Source organism: Archocentrus centrarchus, chromosome 22, assembly GCF_007364275.1.
Source record: "Archocentrus centrarchus isolate MPI-CPG fArcCen1 chromosome 22, fArcCen1, whole genome shotgun sequence".
In the NCBI taxonomy this organism is placed as follows: Eukaryota; Metazoa; Chordata; class Actinopteri; order Cichliformes; family Cichlidae; genus Archocentrus; species Archocentrus centrarchus.
The window spans coordinates 19,260,284-19,270,920 of NC_044367.1; positions in this window are offsets into that span (position 1 = coordinate 19,260,284).

Consider the following 10,637-nt stretch of genomic DNA (forward strand, 5'->3'; position numbering starts at 1 on the left):
AGCTGTTCTCCTACTTACTACTGTATAGTTTTAAACCCAATGCACACTGCATGTGGAGAAATCCAAAGCAAGCTTTAAAAAAAAAAAAAACCTTTGTCCCAGCTACAGCATAGTTAAAAAAAAAAAAGGGTCATACTGCAGACAAATATATAACGTGGCATTTATGGAAAAGCCAAAAGACATTTTTCTAAACAAAGAGTATTTTTAAGGCGAGCTACTTGCTGGAGGGAAGTATAGACTCTGCTGGTTTTCCTTAACCAATTTCTGCCTGGGCCAAATCAAATAAAGGTTATTCTGGTTGGGGGATATTTGAGCCACATTTCTGCCAGCCTTAAGAGGCCGGCGCAGCCACACACTACTGAATAATCAAGCACTAATAAGCATGTTACTTCAAATACGTATAACTCTGGAGACATGTTTGCATCTGGATTACGTTTTCCTAAGTAGTGTCCACCGCTGAGGAGAAAAAGGAGCGATCTCCGAATGCAGACACGTTTCATCAGAAAAGACACGGTGCAATTTACGCAAAAGTGAGAGATGTTCAAAATAACTTGGAATGCTCCTCGTCTGAGAAACATAGGTCTCCTTGGCAACCGCCTCCCAGTAACACAAACAGACCTCGATTCCTGCTCCAGGCAAATAAAGGGTGAAAGCGGAGAAAATGTTTTCCCAAGTGATGGTCTCTGGAGAGTCCCTGTAGTGGACTTTGATTATGTGGGAACACTTTGCGACCACTGAAGAAGTCTGTGAGATAATATGGAGCAACAGCTGGGGTCTTTGCAGACTTAGCATGCACAATTGATATCCTGTGAGTGTCTGCTTTATTTGCTCTGGTTTGTGTTTCATCTGGCATCTTGTGCTTTTGCAGCTAGACAGGAGTACAGTTAGATGGGAAACAACAGACTTCTAAATTAAAATTGCATGAAACTGCCAGGAAGCAGAGCTGAAATATGAGTTCTCCCCACATTTGTGTGGAAACATAACTATGTTTATGTGCCATTTTAAAATGGTTCAAAATGCTTTATAATATTGACCGTTTTCCACTGATTTTGCATTCCACTCTGATAACACTGAGACTCATCATGGATGAGTATTTCTATTCTTCGCATTCTTTGTTCTTGTTGAAACCTGGCACCCGCATTACCCACAGTAATGCATGCAGTTCAGAATACAGATGTGGGTGTATTATATGAGTAAGAGCTAAAACCCTGAAACTGCTAGCCTGGATACAGGCTGCATAAGTGTGGTGGGTTCACTTCTTTGTAACTCCAGCACTTGAGGAAATTTAGTGGACTTTGAACAGGCCACTCTCCAGCAACTTTGTTAGGCACACCTATTCAACTGCAACGCAATGCATTCAGGCATGTAGACATGGTGAAGATGATCTGCTGAAGTTCAAACTGAGCATCAGAATGGAGCAGAAAGCTAATTTAAGTGACTTTAAACATGTCATGGTTGTTGGTACCAGATGGGCTGGTCTGAGTGTTTCAGAATCTACTGATCTAATGGGATTTTCCCACACAACCATCTCTAGGGTTTACAGAGAATGGTTGAAAAAAGAGAAAATATCCAGTGAGCTGCAGTTCTCTGGGTGAAAATGCCTTGTTGATGGCATAAGCCAGAGGAGAATGGCCGGACTGCTTTGAGTTGATAGGAAGGCAACGGTAACTCAAATGACACTGCGTTACAACACAAGGTCTGCAGAAGAACATCTCTGAACTTTGAAGCAGATGGGCTACAGCAGCAGAAGACCATATTTGGTGCTTATCCTGTCAGCTTATCTGCTAAGAGCACAAAACTGAGGCTACAATTCATATTGACACACTAAAACTGAACAACAGAAGATTGGAAAAACATTGCCTGGTTTGATGAGTCTCAATTTCTGCAGTGATATTATGACAGTAGGGTCAGAATTTGGCATAAACATGAAAGCATGGATCCATTTTGCCATCGTTCAGGTGGCTACTGGCGGTGTAATGGTGTTTTTTGTCACACTTTGGGTTCCTTAGTACCAACTGAGCATCATTTAAACACTGAGAATTGTTGCTGACCATGTCCAACACTTTATGACCACAGTGTCATAAAGCTGGAAGAGGAGACTTTTGTCATGGATGTGTAACTGTGTGGTGCTATCATGTCAATATGGACCAGAATCTTTAAGGAAAATTTCCAGCACCTTGTTGTATGCCGTGAAGAATTTAGGCAGTTCTAAATGCAAACGGGGGTCCAGCCCAGTATTGGTGTACCAGTGAGTGTATAAAGCCATAAACAAAACCTATAAAAAAAAAAAATGTTTTTCATATGTAAAATTTATAAGTTCTCTTTTAATAATTGGGTTGCTCTATAATGCTATTAATTATCCTCAGAAAGTGGGCCTGCTAGCATCTGCTCTGGTTCCCAACCCAGCTTTTTGGTTCACATGTGTGTTCACCACACACATAAACCCTCAAATGTCATGACTAACACTTTTTCCTGTGCAGACTTTAAATCTGTGCTGAGATAACTAACCTGCACAGCTACTGGACCAATGAAATAACAGTAATGGTATGCCTCACAGAATAAAAATACTTTTTTGTAATTACATTTTTTAGCAAATAAAAACAAAATTAAAAAGTCAGTTCTTAAGAAAAATACTATAGTTATTATTTTCTAATTTTTTAAAATTCAGGTTTTTACATCAAGAAGTGAGTCTGGTTATGGAGCTTTACACAATTATTTTCTTGTCCTCACTGCTGCAATTGTCCTTTTGCCTATCATCTCCCCTCATTCACATTCCAGTCATCGCTCATCCTCCTCCATAAGCGACACAAACTGGTTGCAGCGCTTTAGCTCTGCACCCCTCCTCATTTGTTTTCCAGCTCAGTCTTTCAGCGTGCACACTGAGTCCATTGTACACAGAGAGGCCGCTATCCATTTACAGGATACTCAACAATGTGGAAAGCTGCTGTGACGTCAGCGGGTGTGGCCTTGGACAGAGACAGATGCCCTAACTGTGAGACATGTGCTGTATTTATTAAGGACAGGTTGTCACGGGCCTGGGTCTTTGACCCAATCTTTTGAGTCTTGTGGACTTTGAGGTTTTGTTTAGTTTATTATTCCTTGTGCTTAAAAAATCATTGTATTCTCAGTTTCTTGTGCTTTAGTTTAGTTCCTCCCTGTGTGTTTCTTTCTCTCGCATATCTGCCTTGAGGTGTTATGTTCATTTGTGTACTGTGTTATTGTATTTCCTCAGTGTGTCTGCCTCCCTGTGTTGTGTCAAGTCTGCATTTCTGTTTCCATGCTTTCTTACTTCCTGTTTTGCTTTGCCAGCTCCTGGTATCATGTGCTTTGTTTTCAGTTTTGCTTCCCTTGTCTCATTAGTTAGATTTTGTTCACCTGCTCTCCCCTGCTGTCTCCACTCTCTCTTCATTACCTATATGTGCATTTATTATCTGTCGCTCCCCCTGTTCTTTGTTATGTGCTCCCTCACGCTGCGTGCTTCCTTGCTCCATGTTTCCCATGTTGACTCACAGTCCAAGCCAAGCCTAGATAATGCTTTGTATTTTCTCACCCAGTGATTTGCAGCAGTAAAGCCTGCGTTAAATCTGTTCCCTGAGTCCTGCATTTGGGTCCTGCTTTACCTGCCACACAGCCGAGCCATAACACATGTATGATGAAAATATAAATGTGCAGAAAGATGAATGAAACCAAAGTCACTATAGAAACTAAATATTTGCCTTCTCATTCTTCATGTGCTATGTGTGATTTTTTTTTGCCCACTGAGTCACTGTTTTATCTGAGCTCAGTTAGAGATAAGAATTATGGGAATTACTTGTGAGTGCTCCTGCATTTGCAGACATTCAGTCACACACATTTCAGGAAGTTCATCTTTCTCATTTGGCAGACCGATTTCACCAGAATTTGCTAATAAGAAGTTGACTCAAGCAGGATGTTGAAGGTTCAGACACTTGCATCATATTCCTGCCAAGAGTCAGTGGTTCTCTGATGGGTACTGCAAACTTATTTACAGATCCAGCAAACATGGAGCAACATTCAGGTGAAATTGTTTTTTTTCAGCAGAAATTTGTGATTTATATCAGGCTGCTTTTGTCAAAGCATTTGCTTAAGCAATTCTGGCAAGACCATAAAGAAGATGAAAGCTTATGAACCTGTTCAAAACAAATCTAAATAAATGAATAAGATGTTTGAGGTTTCATCTCTGAAAGCAACATCTTTCACATCGCGCATTGTTAAAAATAAAAAATGTTGACTAGTGCAGCTTTAATAGCTCACCATCCCAGATGAGATGCATGAAAATGACTTTGTAAAGTGCAGCTCTGCTGCTTTCAGTTCATTGATGCACTTTTAAAACATCTTTGTCATTATCAGAAAAGACAAAAGTTTATTAGAACCCAATTTATGGGAATCTGGTTTGATTCCACTGCATGTGTTAGCTGTGTAGCTATTAAAATAGAAATGCTGGCCATTGCTCTTCTCCTTTCTTTTCAGTGAATCCATCATGTAAAGATATGAATGTAAAAGCCCACCAGATTTTTCATGCCTCCTCCGCTTCAGCACCCTTGCAAGTTTCCAAATGGGTAAAAAATCCCCTAAAAGCTGAATGGACTTCCAACTTTCCTTTTAAAATACATGGCAGGAGGCTCCTCAGCTTTCCATATTTATCTTGAGATCTCTTTTATTTTTTCCATCGCTCATTTGGTACTTTTAATAACCCTGCTGTAGCTCGTGTAGGTATGTGTGATCAATTAAATGTGCACAATGGAAAGCAGAAAAGAGGAAAAACAGGAAAAGGTGACAAAAGAGGGAAAAAACTCAGATGTGATGATGAGGAGCCGGCTGTTTCATGCGATCGGTTTAGCAGCTGCTTCCTGGTCGTCTGATGGGTGTGGCTCAACATTATGTAACCGATCTGACATCAGTAAGCACACAAAAGCATGCTTTTCGCTGGGCTTCTATTTGCTTAAGATATTGCAGAAAGGACAGATGGGAGGGTCAGAAAGGGAGTGGTACATGTAAGTTCAGCCAGAGCTTCAAAAGCATCCCTCCAATATCAGCACCAAGTCTGTTTTTCCAATCTCACTTTGTTTTATCTGTTCTCCAACTTGACAGATGAGATAAATGACAGCAAAAGGCTGTGCTGTTGCTCTTGGATTTGCAACCAAAGGGACCTTCTTTGGATACCTCGTTAACTAATCTGTGGCCTGTTTCGATGGTATAAACAAAAGGTGACCTAAAACCAAGGTTATCCCTATTTTCTTTGCCGCCAGCCTTCAATTATCCTTGCCATGAATTGTAATGTAACCTAGAAAGGCAGCTGGCCTCTTTGAGTTACCGATATCTGTGAAAAATAGAGCTCCCTTTACCAAAAAGCATGATAAAAATCCCTTCATCGCAGGCTGGGCTAAGCCCTGGGGGAACAGTGGGAAAACGATACAAAAGAAGGAGAGAGGGAAGGCCTTGGCTTTAGGCCTAGACAGTGGCAGCTTGCCACAGTTTCATGTCTCCCCGCTGCTGTACTCGGCAATTTGAAACAGCAGACGGCCCACCTGTGCTCAGTGATTGTTCTTGTGAGGTAGCTTGGGGCTGTGCTGGAGAAACAGCATATCATTTTGGTCTATCGGGGTAGCAGGGAGGTTCTGGGGTTCAGTTTTATCCATTGCATGCAATACCGTCATCTCACTTTCAGCGTGGGTCCAGCTGTGGTAGCCACAGGGTGGATGCTATGAGCAGAAGGAGGTAGAGGCTGAATGCCTGTGCTGTGATTAAACTCTGACATCTGCTTCTCTGCATTAATATTGCACACACGCTCAATGCTGATGATAGGAAGACTATAAACAAAAGCTTTCACAGTGTCTTTTGAAAACTGTCCTTCCACTGTCTTTTTGAGACAGTGGAAGGATGTACAGATGGCACTGTCACTGTGATGAAGAGAACAATGCTCACAATGCTGCTGACACCTTTCACTAATACAGAGGATCTGATGTAACTGTACAGTTAAACCAAACTCCTGGTGCAAAGCCTAGGGTTCTAATATGACTCATGCTATTATGTGCAGCTCCCGTCAGGTGTTTTGGGTTTGGTTTGGTTGGTAAAATCACCAGAAATGCAATATAAATTTCTTATCATATAGCTGCTCCATATAATATCACAGCAGATTAGCAAGCATTTTGAAATTTGAAGCCTAATTACCAAAAGGCGCCTCAATAATTCAGTCTGAGGAGAAATGAAGCTGTGACTGCCATGCAGTCTGTCACCCACTTCACTGGGACAGAAGTTAATCTAACGTGGATGAGATCCAGAGGAGCTCAGCTGTTTAACAGCATCAGGGTCAGACTGACACAAGACTTTTAAGAGTCACTGTTGGGGGGGGGGCTAGAGATCCCCCCAAAAAACTCTTTTGTTAATCAGCTTATTGCTGTAAGAAATGAAAGCAGACTTCTCAGTTTGTATTGAGCAATATTATTATTTATTTGAAGTTTTGGAGTATTCACTCTTAGCTCCATTTTTGGTCTCTACAAAGCAGAAATCTCCATGGCTGCTTTGGAGAACACAGAAGGGTCAAAAACCAGAAACTTAGTTCCTGGAGCAGCCACTTGAGGCTGGCTCCAAAACAGGGTTAATCCCCACAGACTGATGTTAAAATGCCCAGCCTCACAGCTTTAATGGCATGTTTACAGCCTGGTACAAAACAAATTTTTGGTCTCCATGGACAGTTTCTGCCTTCAATAACTGTACAAGGGTGATTTTCTTTTTTTTTTTTAAATAACTCGCTCATCAGGATACCACAAAGGTTAAAAGTTTGGGTGTGGTTGACAGGTGTGCCAAGACAGGCAGTTGTAGCTTTTTTTTCCCTCTGCCTGGCCTCATCCCCACTAATTCCACCATGGTTGTGGTGTTGGTTCCTTTTGTAGCATTTCAGTGGATTATTTAGCCATCCATCATGTCCAAACTCCTCACGCTATCTCTAAGGCTGAGTCCAGAAACTCATTTTAACTGCTTGTACTCACTACCTTACTCTTTACCCAGATCTCAAGACCTCAGGTGAGATTTGGGAAATAGATAGACCGGTAAATCGAAAGCTTCACCTTTTCACTCAGAAACAACAGTACTCATGACACCGCACCAACTCACACTCCAGCTTCCCATTACTCATAAAAAAGATCCCAAGATACTTGAAGTACTGACCATCCAAGTCCATCCACCATCCATTTATTTTATTAGCAGCCTATTATAGTAATTTATTCATCTGCTACTAATACAATACTAGACACACATAGAAGGTGTCTGTGTCTGTGTTTGTGTGTGGCATCCGGGCAGTTTGTGGATGTTGCATGTCAACCAAATTTGGTTACATAAGCTGACAACTTCGCACTCCACCCTCTCACTTCATACCAAAGGCAGCCAAAATACTCAAACCAGTGGGTGGTGATGTCATGGTGGCAATGTCCATCTTTTATATGCAGTCTATATGCGTCTTGATTGAGTTCACTAAAAACTGAGCCCTTCAACTCTCAGCATTGTATATCTTTGCAACAAAGCTATGTTTAAAAGCAAACTGTATTATGGGAAGCAGTTGCTTTACATAGGCAAAACTGGCCTTCTGGGGAAAGTGACAAAGGTTTCCCCAGAGATTTGTCCCTGATCCAGTACAGTGACCTATACTCCTCTGCAGTATGGCTACTTTGGTCACTTTACTGAAACTTTTGGACATCTGGTAGATGGGTTAGGTCTGTGGAAGTATGCAATATCTATTTAGGGAATAACTGCTGGAAATATTGTTTTATGATGTGCGACATAGCTCGCTCCCCTCAATGAAAAGGAAATGATCCAAAAGGAAAAAAGAGAGAGGGAGGAACTGATAGCTCCTTATTGGAAAAGCAGTTACGAGACTTTACTTTTACAGATAATACTCTCACATGAAATCTCTTTACTTGCCAGGACACACAGGGCTTAGACTTATTATACAGTGGATCTTTTCAAATTCAGCATGTTCTAAAACTGAGGTGAACGTGACAGCACAATCTTTATTTCTGAAGCCAGGGCGTTGTACGAGTGGTGACAACTGTATTCTCTCTAATTCCTGCGTGTCTAATTTTGCCTGCAACAGATGGTTTTATTTGGCAGTCTCCATCAAAAGCCCACAGTCCATCCAAGGTGCATGTGACCTTGTAGTCACTGATGTGAAAACAGTGTAGGTGGCTCAGTGACTCCATACATACAGATATGTGTTTGGTATCCAGGAAACCATACAGGTTTCAGGGTGTGGTCCAGCCCAGTGGCGCAAAAATGTTTCCACAGTGTTGCTGGACGTACTTGAATGCTGGGAAAAAAAAAAAACGGTAGTTCATATTTTGACTTTAGCATGCAGCAGCAATGCAGCCACACCTATACTACTGTGAAACTTGTTGAAAAGTCCTGAAAGCATGCAGCAGAATGAAGACGCTCCTGCTGCTGTCACTCATCATGTTTGGAAATGTGTGTGTGTGACAGTAAAAAACGACACCTTCCAGTCATTTCAAACATTCAGCAAGGTTTCAGCATGCTGATACAAGTTTTGGTATTAGCATCAGTTAGTGATACTTACCTCATATCATTCTTCACTACTACTGGTTTGACACTTGGAGCAACGGATAAAATAACTGAAATACCTAAAAACATGACGAAACACAAATACTCTTCATACTCTCACAGTCACTTTATTAAGTACGCTTGCTCGACTGATTGTTAAAGCAAATAACGTAATCATCACATGGCAGGAACTCAATGCAATCAGGCATGTAGACATGGTGCAGAACACGTCAAACCATGAAGCAGATTCACCAGAATTCAGAGGTTTTGGTGAGAGTTCACCAAAACTGGACAATAAAGATTCGCCTGTTCTGAAGAGCCTCAATTTCTGCAATGACTTTCAGATAACAGAGTCAGAATTTGATGTTGACAACGTGAAAGGATTGTTTCAAAGATTCAGGCTGGTGATGTAATGGTGTTGAAAATATTTTTTTTTTTGGCACACTTTGGGCCCCCTTAGCGCTAACTGAGCATTGTTTAAATGCCACAGCCTATTTGAGTATTGTCGCTGACCATGTCCTTCACTTCGTGACCACAGTGTTCCCATCTCCTGATGGCTGCTCGTCAAACTGGTTTCTATAACATGACAATCAGTTCACTGTTCTCACGTGGCCTCCACAGTCACCAGATCTCAATCCAACAGAGCACCTTTGGGATGTGGTGGAACAGGAGATTTGCATCATGGATGTGCTGTTGACAAATATGCTGCAACCACATGATGATATCACATCAATACGAACTAATAGTCAAATGGCCATAAAAATGACTGCACTATTAAATAAGTACGAGAAGAATAAGTTTATACAGTGTTTTAGATTGTGGCCCATATGTTGAAAACTATGTATTTAAATGAGCAAAGCTGTCAACTCTTTCCTTCTGCAGGTATACTGATGCATAAAAGTATCTTTTCCACCGCACGTATTCCAGATTCCACGTGGGTGGCTCATCAGTGTCAACAGGGAACACCTGGGCCCTGTTCCCAGACTATAAAGTTGTGTTTGGCACTCGATTCTGCCTCTTCACCTCCACCCATACACACCCAATACCACTGATCTTACTGATTTGCACACGTCATTAATTTTGTATTTATCTGTGTTGGCTTAATACTTTCTTAAACTGCCAAACAGTGTGTCCACCCTTTTGCTGTGGCCTTACAAGCCAGACTGATAAATGACAAAACAATAAAATGCAACTGTAGGAATATAAAGAAAACTCTTCAAAGGAAAAGCTTTGGTTTTTCAGATATTGCACACAACGCTTAAAATGAGTTTACATCCACCTACAGCTAAAGTGAAGTGTTTATTCTATTTGCTGCATATTTATACTGCTTATACATGATAAATAGCGATTTAAAGTGATACTGAGTGTCATATACACACTAAGCGGCAACACAGTTGTCACTAAGAAAAGCAGCAGATGTGCAGCACAGTGATTTTGTTTAACCACTGCAGATATGCCGTAACAAAACTGGGAGGCTGTGAAACACTTCATAATGCCTTTCTTTAATAGGAAACACATTGCATTATGGTGCCATAACCCACACTACTTAAATTCTGCTTATGAGAAGGTTATTGACTAATTCGTTTACTTAAATAATAATGTTCTCCATTCATTTTCCTGTGCTGCTATTCACTGGCTCTTACTTAGGAGACTAACAAATTACTTTCCCCTGAATGAAAAACACAAAAAGTTACACAATCCTTCTTATGAGAACAAATGAGACCAAATACCAAAAACTCGCACCACATGTAGTGTTTTGTTTATTGCAATTCATGAACAGAAAAAGGAGCTGAGAATCTGTCACACACAAATGAAGACGTTCTGCAATATTTATCCAAGGGATTAAAAAGATGAATGCATCAGGGTGATTCAGCTCCACAAACAGCGAGCCCCGCAGGGTCTGTTAAGCCCTACGATGTACAACAGGTAATAAACACAATAACAGTCATACAGTAATACTAGGATGCACATTCTTACAGAATGACTTGTCTGCAGGCTCTTTCTACAAGCTAAACTACTTTGTTCGTTAATGGCAAAAAAAATATTATACTTCAAATAACGCGTCATCT